At 36.0% G+C, this 25,047-nt stretch overlaps 1 long non-coding RNA gene across 1 annotated transcript; it reads right to left on the bottom strand.

Moving 5' to 3' along the window:
- Positions 1-15,258: 15,258 nt before the first annotated feature.
- Positions 15,259-19,044, bottom strand: LOC149842995 (uncharacterized). The gene is made up of 2 exons (XR_016431103.1): positions 18,978-19,044; positions 15,259-15,710 (listed from the first exon to the last, which is right to left on the bottom strand). It is a non-coding gene; the product is annotated as an uncharacterized LOC149842995 (long non-coding RNA).
- Between the last annotated feature and the right edge of the window lie 6,003 nt (positions 19,045-25,047).

Here is a 25,047-nt window from a genome sequence, read left to right as displayed (position 1 = left end):
ACTTTTTGAAAAAACAATATAGTACACTTATCTTTTTCACACTAAGTTGTTTTTGAAATGACCTGACTTTTCATATCCCAAAAGGACAATCATTTCAAAAAGACAACGACTAGTTTTCTAAAGACTATATATATACAAACACAACAGTGTGAAAAGACAAGCAAGCTTTCAACGAGAAAAATTCATGCTCGACACTCTGAGAAAAGAGCTTAGAAAAAGAAAGAGAAAAAGTCAAGAAAAGCTCTCAGAAAAATACAAGAGTGTGTAAGAAAAGAAAAAGATCATTCTGAGAATCTTCATACATGCATTCATACTTTGCGTATCATTCTGAAGGTTCTATAGGAAAGTGTTGTAACTTTCTGATTTCTGATTGTATCCCTTCTCTGTTGAGAGAAGTAGACCTCTGTGAAAGAGGGTGTTTTCCTTCTCTGTAGAGAGAAGTAGACCTCTGAGGAAGAGGGTGTTTTCCCTTCTCTATTGAGAGAAGTAGACCTCTGAGGAAGAGGGTGTTTCCCTTCTCTGTTGAGAGAAGTAGACCTCTGAGGAAGAGGGTGTTTCCCTTCTCTGTTGAGAGAAGTAGACCTCTGAGGAAGAGGGTGTTGTACTATTTATCCGGTAACTCGAATGTTATAGTGGAAGGCTCAAGTGTTTTACTTGGGGACTGGATGTAGGTCAGTAACTCGGCCGAACCAGTATAAATCATGTGTTTATTGTGTTGTGCCTTATTGCCTTATTTTTTATTTTATCGATCTGCATCGTATTTCACTATTCACCCCCTCTAGTGAAATTTAATCATGATCCATCACAAATTAGCGACGGATAAATTTTGTCATGAATTAGCGACCAAGAAATTGCGATGGATGCTTTTTGTCGCTAATCCATATTTTTCTTATAGTGTTTATATATATATATATATATATATATATATATATATATATATATATATATATATATATATATATATATGTGTGTGTGTGTGTGTGTGTATGTGTGTGTGTGTGTGTGTGTGAGTAATTCTTTCATCTATGTTTATTCATAAACCTCGTATACAAGTGTAGTGTACAACAAGTATTGAGTCTGTCTCCCCTATATGTAATTAATAAACTTTCAAACTGTATGTATATATTTAAAACAAAACTTGTATTTTTTTTGCTATCTGACATTGTTTATATGGATTTTTTTCATATTTGTTTGAATATACGCGTAAACTTTCATATTATCTCTTCTTTATACATGAATTTTTCTATAACGAGTTGAATATATGCATGATAGATTTACGGAGGGTTGAAGTTATGTATGTGCATATGTGAATGTTAAAGTTATGGAGGGTTTGAAGAAAAAAAATATAGTTGTGTGTGTATATGTGCTTTAAATATTATGTTTTTAGCCAAGCTTCAAATTGGAATGGTGTAATTATGAACATTAGAATTATGAAGGTTCATTATGGCAGGTTGAATCATACACGCACAAACCTTATCCTAATCAGATTCTAAATAATATTTAGATATGCAACATGCTCAGATTTATCCAAACATGCAAGAACATGATTGAAATATATCTCAACACAAGGGATTCAATTTCACAGTCAATCGAGAAACACGTGCATAAAATAATATCTAGAAGGAGAAAGATAAAGAAAGACTTAGCTCGGACGTCACAATGTTGGCCAAGCAGAAAGGGGCTTCGTTTAACACTCCAACAACACTCAAACTACCAGGAATGGTCTATATTTGGTCGATGTTCAGGGTGTCTCTTCCACAACACCGATAACCACCATAAAGAATGAGAGGAGGGTGTCTCTTCCACATGCACAGCTCTTTCACGAAGAAGTCTTTTCACAACAACAAAGATAATGAAAGCCCTCACATTTTAGGGTTCTTTTTCTTATAAAACCAAAAAGAGGGGAAGAAGAGCCCAACTTTTTGGGCCTTGAATGACAGCCCAACCCCACCCAATGGGCTGGGTTGGGTCCAACTGCCATATTGCTTCCCAATAAAAGTTCTTTTGAACCCAATAGATGGATTTAGGCTATCCCCCATATCCAATCAATTCAAAATAAAAATAAAATCTATTTTGAAAACCCATACACCCTCTAGTAGCTCAAATAGATCCTAACAAGCTATTGGATCTAAATCCAGATTTAATAATTTAGTCGAAAATAGAAAATAAATCTAGTTTCAATCTAAAAAATCATAAATAATTCCTAAATCCAACAAAACAATTTTTAGATCAAAATAATGCATATTTTCTCCAAAATAAAATCTAAAAGTTTTAAAATTATCCAAAAATACCAAAAAAATAGGCTTTTGGCCTGTGTTCATTGGTGTCTGTCAAACTCGATTGAAACAACTATCTTCTATGGCCTTTCAAAAATTTCTAGAGAATTATTAGAAAACCCAACTCCATATAGAAGTATTGTGGGAGCTCTTCAGTATGCCACGTTTACTCGTCCAAACAACCTTTGTTGTAAACATGACCTGTGAATTTATGCATGAGCCCATATGGGATCATTGGACTCTCGTCAAACGAGTCATGTGGTATCTCAAAGGGACTCTCAATTATGGTTTACAAGTCAAGCAGTCCTATAATCTCAGGCTTGCTGAATTATTTGTTGTTGATTGGGTAGGTTTCCCAGATGACCAAAATCCATTGGTGGGTACCTTACATATCTGGTACCCAATCAACTGTCATGGAGTTTTTTTAAACAACATAGTTGCTCGATCAAGCACAAAATTTGAGTACAATGTCATTACAGGGGTAGTCCCAAAATTGATGTGGCTTAAACAACTTTTAAAAGATTTGAGTTTTAACTATCCTCAAGTTCTAGTATTCTGGTGTGACAATCTGTAGCCAACCCTATGTTCCATGCCAGAACAAAACACATAGAGATTGATTATCACTTTGTGAAAGAAAAGGCTTCTGTTGAACTTCATTTCATCCCATATGAAAACCAAATAGCAAATATTCTTACGAAGTCACTACCTAGTTCAAAATTTCAATATTTAAGAGACAAGTTGAATCTTAGAGAGATTAGCTTATGGGAGCATATGAAGGAAGATCCAGATCCATAACATGTACAAGATCCAGGTCCTAGGCATGTTGCACTGGATCTCCAGCAGATAGGTCCGCACATTGAGATGGATCCAAATATTGAAAATAAGGATCCCAATCATGTCACTCATTACCAGTTTGTTTGTGTACTAGAGTTTATCATCAGTGTTACAAATGGGCTTTTGGCACATTGCACAATAAATATATCAATGTGTCCATTGTCGATGAGCCCGAATAGGCATGGTGCTCAGATAGTTGGAAGGAAAATGAGTCATGGAGCATTTAAGAAGGTCTTAGAGAAACTTTTGTCAAAAGGGCATTGCTTGTCTAATCTGGTTGATCTAAGGACTTACTAGGCTAAACATGGTACTAGCAAGTTTGTTATGGTCAAGTAAAAATAGATGGTCAGTGTTGGTATCTTCATTTGATATGTAGAATGATGCTTTGGCTAGTTAGGGTTGTACATAACTATTAGGCCCTTTGTAGAGGTGGATTTTGAATTAATTTATAACCCCCAGAACTGATATCAGTGATGTTATACTATTATGATGCTAAAATAATTTTTTCATGGCAGCGTTATGAGTTATTGCATTGTAGAGGTAGCTTTTAAGGGTTTTGCATTTTAATCCATATTTTAGTTATTTATTGGGTGAATGCATACTAAATTTGATTTTTTTTCTCATATAATTTATATTTTAAGGGTTTTGTATTTTAATTATTAATTTTTTAATATATTTAGTGAATGCATGTTAAATCTATTTTTTTTAAGTATGATTTAGATTTTAAGGGTTTGTATTTTAACTCATATTTTTATTATTTATTGAGTGAATGCATGCATCATCCATTTTTTTATCATGTATGATTTAGATTTTATTGGTTTTGTATTTTAATTGCTAATTTTATAATTTAAATTAGATTTTTTTTCTCATATATGATTTAAATTTTAAAGGTTTTTTATCCATATTTTTGTTATTTATTGAGTGAGTGCATGCTAAATCCAATTTTTTTCTCACGTATGATTTACATTTTAGAGGCTTTATATTTTAATTGCAAATTTTATAATATATTTAGTGAATGCATGTTAAATCTAATTTTTTTCAAGTAGAATTTAGATTTTAGGGGTTTTGCATTTGAATTATTAATTTTGTAATATATTTAGTGAATGCATGCTAAATTTGATTTTTTTTTCAAGTATATTTATATTTTAGGGTTTTTTTTATTTTAATTGCTAATTTAATTTATTTAGTAAGTGCATACTAAATCTAATTTAATTTCTTATATATGATTTAGATTTTAAGGGTTTTATATTTTAATCTATATTTTTGTTATTTAATGAGTGAATGCATGCAAAAATTTGATTTTTTTTAAGTATGGTTTAGATTTCAGAGGTTTTATATTTTAATTGCTAATTTTAGATAGTATTTAGTGAATACATGCTAAATCTCATTTTCTCTCAAGTATGATTTATATTTTAGGGAGTTTACATTTTAATTATTAATTTTGTAATTTCTTGAGTGAGAGCATGCTAAATCCAATTTTTTTCATATATGATTTAGATTTTAGAAGTTTTGTATTTTAATTTTATAATTTATTGAGTGAAAATATGCTATATCTAATTTTTTTTCGCATGCAAAATTTAAATTTTATGCGTTTTATATTTTAATTGATAATCTAATAATTTATAGAGTGAAAACATATTATATCTAATTTATTTTGAAAGTATGATTTAGATTTTAAGGGTTTTAAATTTTAATTGCTAATTTTATAATTTTTTGAGTGAAAGAATGTTAAATCAATTTTTTTCTCATGCATAATTTAGGTTTTAGGAGTTCTATATTTTAATTGTTAATTTTATAATTTATTGAGTGAAAACATGTTATATTTGATTATTTTTCTAATGTATGATTTAGATTTTAAGGGTTTTTTATTTTAATTAATGATTTTGTAATTTATTTAGTGAAAACATAATATATCTGATTTTTTTCTCAAGTATGATTGAGATTTTAGGGGTTTTGCATTGTAATTGTTAATTGTATAATTTTTTGAGTGAAAGCATGCTAAATTCATTTTTTTTCTCATGTATGATTTAGATTTTTAGTGTTTTGTATTATAATTGCTACTTTTGTAATATATTTAGTGAATGCATGTTAAATTCATTGTTTTTTCATGTATGATTTTGATTTTACGACTTTTGTATTTTAAGTATGATTTATGGTTTTTTATTTTTTAAGCATTTCATTTTAGGGATTTGACATTTTTAGGAGTTTTTGATAAATTTGAGCTTTCAATTATGCTATTATATTATAGTACAATATTTTTTTTCCATTAGCCACTTTTACTGGAACTAATTTAGTGCTAGAAAAGGTATTTTTTTGACATTAAATTAGTAACAAAAAGACTTTTTTTAGCATTAAAATAACTCCAAAAAATGCTTTTTCGTGGTGCTATCCATTAATGCAAGCAATTGTATTGCCAATAGAACGTTTACAGGCGAAACTACTGGCACTATATGTTAGCACTAGTAAAGCTCTTTATTTGCGTTAGGTAGACTTTTACTTACGTTGTAAAAAACTAACATACTAAACTCGATGGGAGCGTGTGGCTCTGAACCATGTAAAACATGAATGCTTGAAATTTTCACACATACAAAAAGAAAACAAGATTTAGAGTGGTTCGGTCCAATTTGACCTACGTCCACTATGAAGTTTCTCTCTCCCCCTTTTTATTCATTTTTGGGACTTTCCCGTGCATAGAGAGAACTAATTACAGTTAGACTCTTTATGATTACAAGTTTCTTTTTTCCTTGGAGGAAGGGGAGTCCTTGATAAACCTTATGGAGATCCTTATTTTCAACATTTGGATCCACGGACCTATCTGCTGGAGATCCGCTGCAGCAGCATGCCTCAAGACCTGGATCTTGTGCTTGTCCTAAATCTTGATCTTGTATATGTCCTGAATCCCGATCTTCCTTCCCAGAAATGTGTTTACAACAATCTCATGCAGTCTGGTTGAAGGATGAGGCACGCCTTGCTATGAACCTCCTCACTTTCACTCCATCGGACTCCTCTTTCATGTAACCAACTATTTCTTTCGGAGGGTCGGCTTCCCATAGCATGTTCTCATTGCAGCAGCTCCCGATGTGCGCCAACCTATCTGCAGAACGGTTCCCTTCTCTGTAAACGTGGGAGCACCTCCATGTGTCTAGGGTACCCAAGAGTCTCCTGATGTCATCGACCACCATCTGGTCTTCCTGCTCGAGCTCGTCAAAGTACAACGCTGCTGCAACGACATCAGTAACGGTGCGACTGTCACCTTCTATCCAGACCTTCCTCCAGCCATGCTCGCACACCAACTGGACCCCTCTGTGCAGCGACAATATCTCCGACCTCAGGGCGTCTCTGCAGCCCGGCCTTACCCGCTGGGCGTAGCCTAAAAGAAACCCACCCTCGTCGTCCCTGACCAAACCCCCTATGCTGGAACTTGGAGGGTTCGTTTTGTGTGAACCGTCAAAGTTCAGCTTCACCCAACCTTTCGCAGGCTTCTCCCAAGAAACATCTTGCCATGTCTGCTTTTCTTCCTCTTCCTGGTCTTCGCGTTCTGTCACAGAAGGCGAGTAGTACTGGCTGGGACAAGAGGAGGGGAGGCAGTGGTTTGTGGGGAAAGGATATGGAGCCAAGGAAGGGATGATACGGTGATAAACACAAGCACAGGGAAGGCTGTAAGGGATCAAATACACAGGCCAAGTTGATGAAGGAGTTGATGATACCGAAGACCCGATCGATTGTGTGGGATAATCCATGAAAGCTGATGGAGGGGCTGCTGGTAATGGAAAGACAGAGCTTCTTCTGATGTACTCCATGGAGACTGCAAGCTGTACCGCTCTTCCTTCTCTTTCAGATTTCACCGGATGCTACAGTATTCTGGCTCTTGATGCACAACTGTATGAAAAGGTCTTCTTAGCTATGGCTTAAATACTGGAGGAATTAGGACTCATACCGATTTAGTTGCTTCACTTTGAAGCAAAGAGTTTTCTAATGATCAGGAGTGATCCTCACCTGTTTCAGATTCAAGCAGAGTTGTAGTTAGTAACGTGTTTTGGTTACGTATTACAACCCAATACTTGGTGAAACTTGCCAAGTATGATCGGTTATTGTCAATCTATAACCCAATACGAATAGGACTCTAAAAGGAAGGTCTCGGTTTTAACCCTTAAAAAAGTGGCAACACATCTTACTATATTAAATTACCTTTTTTTCCTTAAACCCAAAATTCTTTCTTGCTTTCATGCATCGCATATTCACAATTACCATTGTTACCCAGGATGAAAACGGGTGGGACTTTTAACCCTGGTTCAAACTGGATTCAGCTCACATTATCTGATCCAGATGATATATATCTGAATCTATTTCAGATCTGGAATAGACAAAGTCAAGGTCTGCTTAGATCTTGGTTAGAATCATATAAGCATATATGGAAGGTTCTGGATTATAATCGGTTGAAACTCAAGTCGTTTATCTTTTCCCTTAAAAGTCAGTTTGTCTATCCGTTTTCTTGGATCCAGTAATATAAGGTCCCATTTTTTTACCTGAATCCTGAGTTCAAGTTGGATTCAGATCTGAAACCTATTCCACCCTTCAAAAGGATCTGTCCTGATCTGCCACTCTAAAAACACCGCAGAAATGGACAACGCCAAAGAAAAGGTTTTTGCTGGCTAAAACTAACGTTGCCCCAACAGAAGCTTGGTTTCTCTGGCACAGCTCCAGCCAGCACTGAACCTCCCCTCTACGTTCATATTCGAATCACACAGGCAAGCAAGAGATCAAGCCCATTCGTCTCCGTCCTTATCTCAGGTAGAAAGAAGCTTGTATTTTTGCTGTAGTTATTGGATTAAAATCACTAGCTTCGGACTGGGTCTGCCTTGTTTGCTGTAGTTATCGAACAATTTGTTCCCTACTGACCATGTCATTGCCCTAGTCTTGCTTATCTTTTCTCTTTATAAATTTTTTCCTTTTTTGTTTTGGCTCCTAATGTAGAAAAGCATCAATTTGTTTGCAAAAAGAGTTTATGAGTTTGCAGAAGATGACATAGTTTTGGTACCATCCAATCATTTTGTTATAATGACTACTAAAAGTTATGCAAATGTAATTATGCCCAATAAAGAGTGCTCCAATGTTTTTACTGTCATGTTGACCTGCTCTTAGTTTCCGAGCTTGCTTGTGAAAGAGTTGGCAGTCCAACTATTATTTTTTCTTCTTTTGATTGTTGATTTATATTTTGATGCTTTGTGCTTTATTCTGATCCATTCATTTGGTTTGTTGATTTGTGGAATCAAAACACCTGAGAAAAAGATCTATTATTCGAATGCTGGATCCTAGTTAACTCCTCTTGTAGTGAGGGTGATTGCCAAACATTTGGAAACTGTTCTTTAGCCATGTAGTCAATTAACTTTCGTTTAAAAATTATGTATGAGGGAGTTGACATGAAAATGGCCTTTGTAAAATTAATGTTGTAACTGTTCCGTTGATTTTTTGTTTTCTTGTTTTTCTGCTTGGTGCATGCTGTTAAATGTAAAATTGATATACAATGCCGAAGAAGTCTACCAAGATCATACTTATTCATAAATATTTGAAAAAGCAATACCAAGATAGCAATGCTATACAAGTACCAAGGTAAAACCTGTAAATTTTGGAAATATTAAATAAATAAAGAATTAGACTTATCTTCGAGTTAAAAATATGCTTCTAACTTTTAAATATCAATTTTGGATATTTTATACACTTAATTATATCTTTCGGGTAAAATGGTCATTTCAAGAATCTCTTTAGATAAAATATTGTTAAAATATTCAAATTATCATGAAAATTAATTGTTTTAGAGGGTCACAAACTCATCTAGGTGTTTTTAGTGTCTTTTGACCTTAACTAGATGCATTTTGGTGATTTTCGAAAAAAATTCTAATGAAGGGTATTTTGGTCATAAAATAAATAACAGGAAATATATTAATTGAATAGACACGAACATAAATTTTTAAGGATTTTTTATAATAAAATGAGTTATATTTTATTTTATCATGGCTTTGTTTTAAAACAATTTTTTTTTAAATAAATTGTTATTCGTTAAATAGGTCTACATTTTTTTTCTTTATTATTATTATTTTTTGTCTTTTGATTTGGGATCAAACCTGACCCAATCCAGACCCAACGCAATTCACGCAAAAGAGGATGGGTGAGGCCATTAGGGCATTCTCGTCTTGCACCTCTTCTCCTTTTTCTCCCCTCTTCTCCTTCTTTTCTTCCCCGTTCGGGGGCTTGTCGAAGGTCAATTTTGTGCCACCGTCATGACCCCCATCGTCGCCGCCTGGATCCTCCCTTCACCCCTTCTTCCTCTTGGTCAGGTTTTTGCCTCTTCACGAGGACGACATCGCCCCATTCGAACATCAGGCTCCAGTGGTTTTGTGAAGGTGCAGACCGCAGGCCATTCCATTTATCTGGTAGAGCTTACCTTGAGTGCCACCTCTCTCTCTCTCTCTCTCTCTCTCTCTCTCTCTCTCTCTCTCTCTCTCTCTCTCTCTCTCTCTCCTATGTATCGTCACTCATCGCCTCACCCTTTTGAGTTTTTCACATAAGAGAATCGAGTTTTTGGATCTAGATCATTTTTGAATTTAGACATAAGTAAGATCAACTCCAAGTTCTAGAGACCTCATTAGGAGGGTCTTTAAACCCTAGAGGATTCTAGAGAGGGTGGGATGCCCCCCTAATGGATCCATAACTAATTAGTAATTAATTAAAATAATAATAATAATAATAAATTAAATTAATTACTTAATTAATTAAGAGGTTAGTTAGTATATTTTTGGAATAAGACTCTTAGGGATCAGATTAGCTAGAGTCCATTGTATTTTGGACTCCAATGAGGAGACGCCCCCCTCTTGGTGGGTTTTTTCAATATAAAAATAAAGAAAAAAACATGGTAGGTCTCTTTCTTATTATTATTCTTCTTTCCTATTCTTTCTTCTTCTTTATTTCTTCCTTCTTGGAGATTTTTCAACAGTCATTGAAGTTCCTTTAAGATTTTAAGATAGGAGATAAAAGCCGATCTATGTTTGAAAACCTGATTAAGGTAGGTATATCAATCGCGTAGGCATAGATTTTTTCAAACGCATGAAATATGCATGAAATAATTTTTAGATCTAAACCAATGATGGTTAAGACCTTGAAATACCTCTCTAAGATTGAGTTTCAATGTAGAGAACATGTTTTTATGGATTTTTGTTACCATAAAATAAAAAAGAAAAATGATTTTCGAAATAGGATAATTTCCGTGCTTCATTTGTGAAAAACGATTTGGAGAAAGCTTCTTTCTTGTTCCTTGCTAGATCTTAGTTGTTCTAGTATGTTTAATATGTTAATCTTAGGTTATATTAATTAAATATAAGTTTTACAAGTTTTGAAAATTCGTTATTATGGTTGAATCCATGTTCTTGAATACGAAAAATTATTTTAAATATGGCTTTGGGCAAAAACATTTTTAAGGTTTTGTTAGTTTTGATAAAGAAAGTTGATCTGAACATGTATGATGGATTATTTTATGTTTACCATGATAACAACATGTTATTGCATAAAGAATTCATGTTTTGATGATTGTTTAGGGTTTCTTATGATTCTTGCATAGATGTAATCATATTTGAGATATTTCTTTAAGGTTTTGTGATTTTTCGATGATGTATGTTATTGTTTTAGCAAGATTAGCATGAATCTGAGCAAATATGTGTTATATCATGATGTAAAGATGTTTAGAGCATCAAAAATCATGATTGTATAGATTTTTACCGTGAATCTTATTCTTGCTCAATGAATTTTGCATGAGTTTGAATCTTGGCATTTCTGTCCTCATTTTTTATCCTGACCTATTTTAAAAAAAAAAATGATATCTCCATGAAAACGAAATCAGCAAATTAAAATAAAACTACTGAAGTATTCTACACATCTAAGGCTTAAATTTAGAATCTTGTCTCGCTTCGTTTGGAGCACAGGTTTTCTGCCATGTCTACAGGATTGTTCCGACCAACGATTTTGATGGTTCTAAAGACCCAACCAATACTGATCAAAATAAATTAGAAAAAATCTGGGTGAAAGGTAACATGTATAAGAAGATCCGGTAAAAAAGGTTTTGTCAAAAGATTTTGTTGTAGATTTAAAGAAATTCCCCAAATCGGGATAAATTTCTGCAATTGACAGGATCTATCTTATATTTTTCCTTAATAGGGTTTAGTCCCAAAATTTTCCTAATTTTATAATAACAAATTTTTTGGTTCTTTTTCTTGGACAGTGTTCCTGAGACATAGGGGCATTTCTAGTAAAATTAGGAAAGTATAATTCGGTTCCTGTGACTTTCGGTGGGTTTTTCAAAAATGAGTTGATATGCATTCAAACTGAATGTATTTCATGTTATTCTTGATTTATAATCATTTATATAACATGCATGATAATGAATATTAAATATCATAAGGCATGATCAGTATAAAGTGAATTGTTACACATGTTGCTTGTTTAAGCATAATCATGAATTGCATATGGTTGCAGCCTTTATTTATGCATGTAAGCATATGATATGGTGATAATAATGTATGATATAAACATGTGTGTGGCTTGGTGGGAGCCAAGGTTCGGTGGAACCTATGGGTGTCTGTGATGCACAAGAGACAGAAAAGATATCTATGTACATAATCACATAATTGTATTGTGGAGGCTGCGCTCACAGTGTGAATTGTGAGATCTGAATGGGTCAAACCAGACTTGCTTATGAAATATCTAGTGGGAATATTAGGCTGGTGAGGCAGGTATTTGTGCTATGAGCACATGTAATTTAATTGATGAGGCTAATAATTAAATAACACCCATGACCCATTCGAAACAAGTTCTTTAGACTAGGGTTCACTTTGTAGAGAGTGTGGGTACACACGACCGGTTGATCGTTATTTTGTTTCGGAGAGTAACGACATCTCTTGGTCCCCTGTCTCCGATCGTAGGGGGGTTGAACTATCATATGCCCTAGGTGGTATGTCTAAAATCTCTATAGAGTAAGAATCGATTTCACGCAGGACCACTGTGAGTTTTTCTCGGTTACAGACTGCTCTAGTAAAATCTTGATGTGAGGTTGCAGATTCTTCAGTTCAATGAGGTTAATAAAATACATGGCACAATGTACCTGTTATTGGATTGGTTGAATTAAAGTTAGAAACCCGAGAGTGTACCTTCGGGGACAAGGAAAAGTGAAACATAAGAAATTATAATGGAATTATTGTAATATTTTAGTTTGTGCATAAATTATTATTTCATTGACATAATGCATTGTAACATGTTTATCCTATAATATGAATGCAACCATGATTACTTGAGTAAATGCGATTTATGCTTAATTTTGATATTATGATGTTGCATGATTTAGATGATATTTGAAAATGTGTCAACGTTTATTTTTATGATTACCTACTGAGGTTGTGGACTTATGCCTCTACTTATAATAGTTTAGGTAATGAGTAAGCTGGAGGGTGATGACCGTAGGCTCGAGGTGGCACTAAGAGGGTCAGTTGTTTACGGTTTTGAGAGAACTTACTATTTTATTAATTATTTATTTGATTAAGTTTTGTTAACTTTGATAATGTTTGAGACTAGTATTTGATTTGTTTTAAATGCAAACTATGGTTTGATTTAATTATTTTAGTCTTACTTATGTGGGTGTTGTATCTATAACCCATCCAAGGCTTGAAACATATTTAAAAATAGTTTTTGCTATGTTTCTTGAAAATCAAGTAAAAATGTTTTTAAAAAAAATCCCTATATTTTGTTTCAAAAATTAAGGCGTTATAGTCTTCACATTGAAGATATGGCACCACTATTTATATAGAGAGAAGTTTGAGGTATTCTCAGATCATAAGAGTCTAAAATATTTGTTCTCATAGAAAGAGCTCAATATGAAGCAGCGAAGGTGGTTGGAGTTCATGAAGGACTACGATTTCGACATCTCGTACCATCTATGGAAGACCAATGTAGTAGTTGATGTGCTCAATAGGAAGCCAGGTGGCATTTCGGCCAGCTTGTTGGGAGCAAAGTGTAATTTTTTGGAAGATTTCGTGGCTTGGAAGCCGTTTGCAGTTGATGCGGGAGCGATTCAGTGGTCTAATGTGACTGTCCAGTCTGATCTCATTGCTCGGATCATTGAAGCCCAGAAAGAAGACCCTAGTGTGAGAGATTGCAAGTTCTTGCTCGGTTGGAGCATTATCCTTTGAGTAGAAAGAATATGAGAATATATAGATGGAAGAGCGTATTTGGGTTCCCAGCGATCCCAAATTGAATGAAGAGTTGCTAGAGAAGGCTCATAAAGTCAAGTACACCATACATCCGAATAGTACTAAGATGTTTAAGGACTTGTGAAAGAGGTATTGGTGGAATGAAATGAAGCAGGAGATTGCGAGGTAGGTAGTTTTAATAGTTTCGAATAACATTATATATATATATATATATATATATATATATATATATATATATATTATGAATGTTGTTACAAGTTTGCACCAGTAAAAAAAACCTTTACTAACGCAACAATTGTGTCAGTAGGTGCGACAGTAAAAGCCTCGCTGGTAAAGCTTTTACTTATGCAATTTACATTTGACAATGAAAAACACTTTCACTGGCGCAGTTTTTGCACCACTAAAACCAGTTTTGCACAATTTTTGTGCCAGTTTCATTTGTGCAACTTTTGCGCCAGTGATGCTCTTTTCACTGGCATAAAAAAAACTGCGCTAGTGAAACCGGTTTTGCGCAACTTTTGTGCCAGTTTCACTGGCGCATGTTTTGCACCAATAAAAGAGGTTTTACTGGCGCACTTATTTAGTGCACCAGTAAAAGTTAGAAATTTTTTTATAAAATCCATTGTTTCAGTTTTAACACTTTCTGTTTGAACCAAAGACAGTCTTCTTGTTTGCCAATCCTAACAAAAATAATAGTAATAATAAATGAGTAAACACTACACAAAAAAATAATATCTACAAAAATGTATTGTTTAATCCATTATTTTTTTATTAAATTGCACTATGTTAATACCAGCAATTTATGCATGTTACATATAGCAATAGGAAATATGATAACATCTAAAAAAACATGTATCCAAGTATTTATGCCAAAAATAAAAGGCAAGCTAGATTTCCCTTGCCTCCATACTTTTAAGCTAACATGGTAAAAAATCAAATAAATTTTACACATGCTGATCACCAGAAAATGGCTTTATTATTTCACATGGTCCTTAACAAAAGTATGTTCCAAAACTTGCCAAGGCAACGAAGTTCCCATGAGCATGACGCTGATGAAAAGAAACTGAACCAAAGTTCTGCACCAGTCGGCCACATATTCAATGATGGGTACATAATGGCAGTCCTCAACGGCTTATGCAGTCAATAAGATATTGTTCTCTTTATCTTAGTTGTTGTTACAAAGTCATAAATATGATATCAGTTTTCAAAAGCAACCTGGTGCAAAACTGCAGTAAAATCCCACTGTAAGATCCATGGCTATCAAAACATGCCTATTGTACCTAAATCAACAAAGCAAAGTCCACCAAAAGCATCTCACCAGAAAAGACACTAAAATGCCGAAAAAGAAAAGGACAATTGAAAAACAGAAAAGTGTTAAAGTCACTTTAAGGAAGCACAAGAAAATAACTAGCCTTAGCTTTACAGACATAATGAACGAAGCATAAACACCTTGTGCAGCATGAAATGTATTATTTTCTTTAAAAAAACATTGCAAAGATAACTTACAAAGTCGGCAAACTTCTGAATAGGTGCCTTTGACATTTGAGCCGTCTCTACCAGGGATATGATCTGATTCAGAACAGTATTGGACCCCACTTTGGTGGCTTTAATGTGAAGTGCCCCATGTAAATCAATAGTACCTCCTATAACTGAAGAATTGACCTCCTTTAGAACAGGTTCAGATTCACCAGTAATCATACTCTCATTTACATGACTGGAGCCCCACAAGACCACACCATCAGCAGGAACTTTCATACTAGTAAGAACTTTCAAGATATCACCAGGCTAAATTAGTAAAGAATGAATTTCACGTTCTCCAGTGAACTTCCTGGTGGGAAACGATAGGCACACAACAGACAAATCGACAAACAAATAAACGGGAAGAAACAAAAGAAGAAAACAAACCACATGAGGAATAAACATTTCCGTGGTTTGGCACTGCCTACGTCCATGGCCGCACTGAAACCCTGTTATTAGATTTTAAGATACCTTACAAAGGGAAGATGACCCTCTTTAAATAGAAGCCAAAAAAAAGTTACAAAAGACTCTGCAAGTGTAGTTTAGATATTACAAGAACTCTGCAAGACTTGTAATCTGATTCAAAGAGCCTACATATAAGAAGTCTAGGATAAAATTATAAAATTACCCACTAAGCAGTCATATCCTAGTAGGGAACAGGCTCCACACTCCAACAATCTTCCACTTGGAGACTGATTTTCTCCCACATGCTTCACATTGTAACTTCTTTCTCAAGCAGTACAGAGTCTAAGTGTGACACCTAACTCCTACCCTTGAAGGCCTAGAGAAGCTGAGCATACCTTCAGCTCCACACTCCTCCAACACTTCCCTTCTGAGATTGAACGAGGTTATAGGTTTCAGTCAGAAAACAATCATTTTCTTATGTAGAAAAGAAAAAGAACAAGTCCCATAAACAATTGAAAAGAACTGGAACTGCCATGTGGTAAGCGGGGTCATGTGCCAAGCTGAAGGCCTAGGTTTGAATCCCTCTGCCACATGGGGCTTACGAGATATCTGGTAGGAGTCTGCCTAACCCCAGCTTGCCTTTCAAAAAAAAAAAAAAACTGGAACTGCCATGTAAACCAAAAGCTTAGTCATATTTTTCAATCGTATGAGGTGTAGATTGCAGGTGATAATTGATAAACATATATCAAATGCCAAAACCATTAAGATATGCTTCATTATCATGCTAAATCACCATAAACCATGAACCCCACCATCAAAATAGAGACAGGTTCCTCAATTAGCTATTCATTATAAGTCCAAGACAAAAAGATAAAAGAAGAAAACTACTCATTGAATCCTCAAAATACTGGATTTTATATATACATATATATAGCTTGTGCAAGATTGGTTTGAGTTGTCAGCTATTACTCTTAGAATGTGCAAGATTGGTTTGAGCAAGAAACTAAGGGGTCAGAGATCTTTCAGTGCCCTAAATATCTGGAGTAAAGGCACCAGTCAATAAACCAAACAAGAATCCAGTAACATAGCATGACAAGAACTAAAAAAAAAAGACAGGTCAGCATACCTGGTAAGTGTATATCTTCACATATATAAGTGGCATTCTTTGGTTCATGTTACTGTAATGCTGGAGCACTCGATAGACAGTTTCACGGATTTATCCCATAACCAGATTTAGAAATAGCTCATTATTGTTTGTTGCAGATAAGAAACAATGCCATGTTGTAGAGAAGAAACAATGCCATGAGAAGAAACACAACATAATAGCAATAATACAATAATAATATTAATATTCATAAATGATGATGATGATAACAATAATGATAACAACAACAACAATAATGATGATAATAATTTTATCAGGAAAGTGGATCCCAAAAGCCCAAAACATGATCAATTAATCATGTAAAATGGATCCCATGATAAGATTAGCAAGTTTTAAGCCACAAAGATTCATCCCATGCTCTAATCAGAAAGTAGAACTCTGAAAAGGATGCAAAAACAAGTATGGGTGTTCCATTGCCAATGCAATCAAAGAGTAGTGGAGCGCGTCTCCATTTGCAAACATCAGTTGGCTAGCATGATCCTCAAACTCCTCATAGTTGACTTGACCATCTCCATCAATATCTGCTTCACGAATCATCTCATCAACTTCTTCATCAGGGAGCTTCTCCCCAAGATTGGTCATCACATGCCGCAGTTGCACATTTTTGAGCATCAAATGAATGTTGATCAGAAGACACACACACACACACCTATGTCACACGGACTCGGCTAGGGAGGTGCCGCACCCGAGTCGACACGCCCCGACACGGGTGCGGCTTCGGACTCGGCCCGGACTCGGTCAACGCCGAGTCAGACTCGGTCAACGAGTCAAGGCCGAGTCTGTCCACATTTTGGACTCGGTCAACTTTGACCGAGTCCAAAAATGTCCATTTTTAAGACAAAAAACAAAAAAAAAATCATTTTTTATATATCTTTTTTTTATAACCAGACTGTGCATAGTCTGTGTGACTGTGCACAGTCTGTGTGACTGTGCATAGTCTGTGTGACTGTGCACAGTCTGCACAGTCTGTGTGACTGTGCACAGTCTGCACAGTCACAGACTGCATTGCACAGACTGTGTGCACAGTCTGTGTGACTGTTTCACAACTTATGTAAAAATATGTATAAAACACGATAAAAGGTAACCCAACCATTTGAGGTAGCTAAATAAATGCTTTTCCAGTTTAAAAAAATACTAGTTTCACAAGTATTAGAAAAGCTAACTTAAGAACTACCATAAAGAAATGGGAGTGCCAAATTGAAACTTTCGAAAAAATTAAGGTCATAGTTTTGGCTACTTAATTTAGTGCAGACTTGAAGTTTACTATTACAAGTCAATTTAAATTATCTCTGAAAAATGATAATATCCTTTTATCTTATATAGTTCTGGCTACTTAATTTTAATTGTTTACTAGAATTATATATATATATAGCCGAGTCCTCGTGTCCAAAATTTTTGAAATTGCGCCGCACCCGCACCCGCACCCGCACCCGCACCCATGTGACATAGACACACACACATGTTCAAGGACTAGGCACAACTTACTTCTTCACAAGTTTCCAGCATGATGAAGCAGTAAGATTCTCCATCTCTATAATATATAAACACAAGAGATAATTACTTGAAATGCAGATGGAAAGCAAAGTACATTTCATAGACACTATCGCTAAGCACAGTTCTTTAGGAAAAATATTCCAAGATGGTGTATGCATAAGCATTCCCCTGTTTCCTGTGTCCACACAATTGGATGCACACATAGGCCACAGAGACCATGGTCTATGTTGTATTTGAGCAAAGCTAAACAGATATATTTCAAAGTCTTGCTAATAATTCAAGAACAAAGCTTGCCATGTCTTTTAGTGATGCTTAATGTACATCGTCAGTCGTGCAAAACTCTCATTTTTAAGGGAAAAAGAATCACAACGTACAAGAATAGAATAAATGAAACAGAAGTCACGAAAAGGCAAATATGATGACAATTAGAACATAGTGGCATTTCAAAGACTAGCAAGCCAGCCATAACCAAATCAAAAATCACCTTTGCCAGTAACAATCATTGCTTTTCTTGTTCTTCCAAAACATTGGTGCAATCATCTTTAGTAGTATATTTCAAATCATGTCAGTCTAGTCTCATGGTTCATGCCCTAACAGGAATGTATATTGTTCTCCATACCAAAGATCAGTTGAATCAGGAAGTGAAAGAGAAGCAGGTAAGTAAAACAACAAGAAAGATAAGGCTTGTGAATAACTCAGCAATGCTCAACTACAAGGATGATGGCAATTAAAACTAAAAACTTAAAATGTGTAACATTGACAAAATTTGAGAAGTATCGGAATGCTGCTTGTGTTTCAAAATGTCCCTCAGATAATATATAGCAAATTAGGGGGTAAACAAAATTACTATCTTGACTAAACAGCCCAAGGAACTCAACAAATCGAGGAACACCGCCAGACTGAATAACTTCTTTAATGGGGGGGACTGCGTTCTGCTCGTGCAGTAAAGAAAATGTTTACACACGTATAAAGCAGTACAAAACAGAAGAAACCAAGAAAACAACAAGTAACGAAGAAAATCCTGAAAGAAAATACCTATAGAAAGAAGCATTCTAAAGTGAGTAGTCGCTTCCAACTCCACACTACTATCAGCCGACCATACTCCAGCAACCATAGCAGGAAGACTCTCCAACTGTTAAAGATCAAGATGATTATAATAAGAAGTGTGAAATCAAATGAAACAAAATAAATGACGATATCAACAAGAGAATTTTGAACCTTCATCTTAGATTCAACTAAAATTGAAGAATCAATATGAATTCCCAAAGCGATAGTCATATCTACACCACCAAAAACTAAGAACCGTGAAGAGACAACACTACTCACACAAGAAAGACCACGGAATTCCATCAAAACCCTGGATCAAACCCCAAAGATCATTCTAGGGTTTTTGACTTGCAACGAAACGTCCCAATATGGGTTTTTCAATCAATCCCAGCAATCAAGCAAGAGAGACCATAATACTTTCAGGAAAATACACGGATGAATCCAGAAACAAAAGGAAGTCCATCAAGTTACCTTCTTTTGGACCTCCGTCCGGGAGTTGGGCCTCATAGACATGGCATAAGAACACCCAGTGAAGCCCTAACCCAAACCCTAACAACAAACGTTTGGGAAACCTAGACACCAGAAACGAAACCTTAGAATACTAAACGAAGCAGAAATCTACAATTGGGGAAAGAAGAAAAATAAGACCCTAACACCGAGAGAAGAACAAGAGAGAAAGAGATAGAGAATACCTGATTATACGCAAAAGAGAGAAGAGAGAGCACCACCACCACCTGCCGTCGACATCGTCGGAGTAGAGCTGCTGCACCTCCTGGTATCCCCCTTTCGTGAACCTGTGAAAATGAAAAAACAGGGGAGAACAAATGTTTTCCCCCCTCGCAAAATCATCTGGGGATTTACTGGCGCAGCCCGCCAAAGATTGTTGGTTTTCTCTGACATGGTGCAGGGTTGCGCTAGAAAAGGTGTTTTCACTCCGCTGGGTTTCCCTGCGCCAACTCTTTTCCGCGCCAATCCATTTTACACAGGCGCTACCACAAAGGTGAGCCAATAAAACTCAGATTTCTTTCTAGTAATGTTAAACAAGAATTTATGCTGTGCTAGTCTAAGCCGAGGAGCACTCGTGCATCAAAAGAGTTATTGCAAGAAGATAGGTGTATTGCAAAAGCAAAAAAACAATCAAAATTTTCACAACCTTGATATAACTAAATATTTTAATCATGTAAATTAATTTGTATTTAGTTATATATATATATATAATTTTTTTATCTATATTTATTCTCAAGCCTTGTATTGCACAAGTTTTGAGAGTCTCTTATATGTAATTAATAAACTTTTAAATTATATATATATAAAACAAAATTTGCTTTTTTTCTATTGACATTGTTTACATGTATGAATTTTTTATATTTATTTAAATATATGTACAAATTATCTTTTTTTATATGAATTTTTCTATAATGGGTTGAATATATGCATGATAGAGTTACACGTATGTATATATGTGAATATTGGAGTTATAAAGGGCTGAAGAAAAAAATATATATAATTGTCTGTATGTATGATTTAAATATTATGTTTATTGTAGAGCTTTAGATGTGAATGTTGAAATTATGGAGGTTAGAGTTATGAAAGTTTAATATGGAGGGTTGAAGTAATAAGTATATATATAGTTATGTATATATGTATGTTTTAAATATTGTATTTATTGGAGGGCTTCAAATGTAAATGTTGGAGTTATAGAGGTTCATTATGAAGGTTGAAAGATTGAAGTTATAAAGGGTTGAATAAAAAAATACATATAGTTATGTGTGCCTATTTTTTCAACAGGCCAGTGCAATGTGACGGTCCTTTCTTACCATCGCAAGCCTTTTTTATCGCTCGCTTGCCGTTGCGGAAGCTTTGAGTATAGAGAGTGCAAGAGAGCGAAAGAGAAGAGAGAGAGAAATTGTAATCACTTGAAGGTAATCACAATGAGAGTGAACAAAGAAAGTTCAACACATTTGCATTCATTCACTATTTTTGCCCACAGGCGCATTACACTTCAGATATACGGGCTAACCCTTCAGGGTATTGATCAACTTGAACTAAAGTACAAGGATGGCCTGGAGAAAGTTACAAGTGACTCAACACTTACACCATGACTCAACTAAAGCAAAACAGACTCTAGATACAACTGTACAAAGTAGGTCACAAAGAAACATGCTCCTCCTTTCAAATCATGGGTTGCCCTCAACGCCATCTGTTTTATGGTAAGCCCTGACTTCATCTAGATAGCAGATATTTATATGAAATGTTGGCTTCCACGTTAGTTCCACTGTCTCTTTCCACTACACAAAATACGTCTTCGCTTTGCCCAAGTAGTTGACCTTGTCATGAAGGATCTTGCTGAGATGCTTCTCAGATCGTTGTGTTGTCGGGGCCTTCTGCAGGATGGGAGTGCGTTGTGGCACGCTACATTCTGGATCCCTCTCCTTCGCATAGAACAGTTTTAGGTTGCACACGTGAAATATTGGGTGCACCTTGAAGTCTGGAGGCAGGTCCAGCTTGCCCACTCTCTTGGTGATGATGAATGGTCTTTCGTACTTCCTGATGAGTCTGTGGTGCCATCAACGGAAGATGCCTATACGATTAGGATAAAGCTTCACCAATACTTGGTCCCCAACATGGAACTCAGTAAGCCGACGATGCTTGTCTGCCCACTTTTTCATCCTCTTAGTTGTCTTGTGCAAAAATAACTTCATCGGCTCGAGCTTCTTGTGTCAGTCTCAAACAAACTGATAGGCAAAAGATGACTTTCCCTTCTCCTATGCGGCTAGAGTATGCGAAGTCAGTCGTTGCTACCCCATGGCTATTTCGAACGGGTTGTGACCTGAAGACTCACTCTTCTGAAGATTGTAGCATAATTGGGCAATGTCTAAGAGCTTTACCGAGTCTTTCTGATTGACACTAACAAAGTGCCTGAGGTACTGCTTCAACAGTGTTTTGATGTGCTTTGTTTGTTCATCCGTCTGTTGGTGAAAACTTGTTGAAAATAGCATATCTGAGCTGAGTAGCCGAAACACTTCACGCCAAAATTTGCCCATGAAGCAAGCATCACGATCGCTTATAATGCTTCTTGGTACACCCTAGTTCTTCACAATATGCTTGACAAACAGCTCTACAGTCTTTTCTATGAGGCACTCTTTTAAAGCTGGGATGAAAGTGGTGTACTTAGAGAAATGATCCACCACCACTAGGCTATAGTTGAAGCCATCTACCTTTTGGCAAACTAACAATTAAGTTCATGGAAATACTTTCTCAAGGACGTTTTGGAATAGGCAGAGGCTCAAGGAGGCCGACAGTCTTCTAGTTGGTCTCCTTATCTTGCTGACAGATGAGGCATATTAAGCAGAATGCTCATTGTTTTGGTCTCTTGACTTGACAGATCCTCTGTAAATTGTATGTGCAGAAAAAGTTGTTATATGTGGTTTGTCGGTTCCTATAGAAATATTTTGCTGACTGTAAGAGAGAGTTATAGCATGCTGGCTTCGGAAGGGAAGTTGCAGCGTTGGGCTGAAGGTGCTCATGTGAAGTTGAGTGCCCAAGAAGACGCTTTGAAGGACCACTTTGTGATGATAATCAAGAAGGCAGCCCCCACTTAAGAACTAGTTTGGACTGTTGGAAAACTGCAAATTGGTGTTTAAGGGAGTTGATATCCCTACAGCACGCATTGGTGATCGTCTTTCTCTGTGAGGACCACGAAGGACTTATAATTGCCCTTGCTGGGGTTGGAAGGCACCCTAACCATAAGCATAAAGACAACAAGTTTGTCGTGCATGCGAGGATGACCTGCTTGTATATCAGATTGCACTGGAGTCTCACGAGCAGAGAATGCTCGATATTGATAAAGTAGATGACCATTGTTTAAGTGATTGGAGATGCGTTAAAGGTATGAGACTTGGCACGTTAAAGGTTGCAACAATGGTGGATATAAATCAGAATAAGTTGACTAGGCTGAAGAAAAAGAGTAAACCAAAGATAAGTACAAAGAGAAACTAGCATATCAGTGAAAATTGTGTTCTTACCTACACCGACATTATGGATGATGACAATGGTTTTGGGTGGGGGAGAATGTCCCAGACCAATCTTTTGGAATAGGACATGTGCAGTGTGGAGCTCTACTAAGTAAAAAATGCATCGAGTGTAAGAATGTGCGGTATGCATTCGTTTGATCGGTGATATGTGGTGGTAGCACAACATGCGATTGGCATCAGTATTATCGTTATTGCATCGTTATGTGGCGACACAGACGTAGAGTGTTGTTTGGTTAATCAGTGTTAGCAGATCAGAGGATGTTGCTTTTGGAGATTTGGTTAATCAGTACCAGCAGATCAGAGGATGTTTCCTTTGGAGCGTTGGGGGATTGAATGCAAACAATGTATGCAAGTGTATGCTTCTCTTCATTTAAATTTTATCTCTTTAGGACTTGTATTAGAGACATCTGGTTTTATTGCATATTGAACATGTTTTTGAAAACATCCCTACCTATATTGTCTCGGTCTTCACATTGGTAGGTTGTCTCACTGAACCATAGTTTGGGAGAGAGCCTCATAACTGGACCACTTATTTGGGTTAACGCCCCCTACCACGTACCTAAGGGGCATAGTCTAAGGTATATCGGTAGGTGCTCAAGGATGTTGGGAGCCATTACCTTAGAACCAGAGAAAATTTCTATGCCACGTACTTCGAGCGTTGGCTTGAGTATATCAGCGTATCTTGGTTGGAATCAGATGTTCTAAATCTTAGAGTTAGGATTAAGGTTCTACCAACCATTTCAAATGTTGCATTTAGAGTCAGCTTTAGGGAGTGATGTTTGTGCATCCTTGTTTGTACAGCTGTGATTGTATGATATTTTATATTTCCTTATATTTTCCAAAAACCCTGGGTATATTATTCAAAATTTTCTCTTTATTTTTAAAACTCATGTGTAATTTTTCTTTTCTTCTTCTGATTTCTTCGATTCTTTTGATCCTGCCTGCAATCCTTCAAATTTTAAATCTTTGCCATCTATTTTCAAATTCTTTTTTCTTCATATCTTCCAGTGTATCTTCTAAATTCTATTTCAAAATTCTTGTTTACCTTTTTATAAATGAAGTCTCTTTTTGTCAAGAGATATCCTTTTCAAGATAGCATTTTTCTTTATATTTTAGTTGTTTATTCCTCCTCATAGAGTAACAACGCAATTGTCATAAATTCTGTGACGACTCAATCCCTAGTAATGGGATATCATTTTTCCAACCTATTTAACCTAATTCCTTCTCTTGTCAAAACTTTTCCCCAAAATTTCTTCAGTCTAAACCCTCCCTTTACTCTGCAGAAAAATATGGTTTAGACGAGGACTAGAAAGGAAACGGTTCCTCAGCACAACGATAGTGAGGCAGAAGGAATGGACTCTCCTAAGTCGGTCAGAGGACAGGGTCAGAACAAAGGGGACGATATTGATCCCGCTATGTATGGTCTATTTCAGAAGATGATGGCTAGGATGATGTCAGAGCAAGCCGAGGTCAGTCTGAAAAAGGCAGTCTCTAAGAGCAAATTGAAAAAGATGGATGCGAAAAAGTATGTCAGGATCATAAAAAAGAAGGTGCAGTCGGACAATACTTCTGAGGGCATTAAGTCGGCAGAAGAAGGAGAATCAGAAGAGGAAGAACAGTTTGTGTTCAGTCAGAATCCTCTGCGGCAGTTTGTGAAGATAACAACTGAGGAGCCCGAATCTGTGACTTCAGCTGAGGATCCGATGCGCGAGCAGTTGAGGGAAATGACTCGAGCAATCAAAGATATTTAGGCCAAAAGTAAGGACAAGTAGACCTATACTGGCAAAGATTTCTACGATGGCCTCGATGGGGATGATAATCTGGAGAATCTCCCTCGTAAGTTCCTCAAGTTTGATGGAACAGGAAATCCTAAAGTTCATCTGACCATATTCTATGCAGAGTGCAGCCGTTTCAGGAAAGACAACAGGGTTTTGTTCATTTTCTTCCCGCGCAGCTTGGAAGGAGTAGCAACCAGGTGGTATGCAGACCACATCAACCCTATCAAACTACGAGAGTTCGATAAA

Source organism: Nuphar pumila, chromosome 3 (genome assembly GCF_984573655.1).
Source record: "Nuphar pumila chromosome 3, dmNupPumi1.hap1.1, whole genome shotgun sequence".
NCBI lineage: Eukaryota > Viridiplantae > Streptophyta > Magnoliopsida > Nymphaeales > Nymphaeaceae > Nuphar > Nuphar pumila.
The sequence above is the reverse complement of the archived record's forward strand: the minus strand, read 5'-3'. Positions and strand labels throughout refer to the sequence as shown.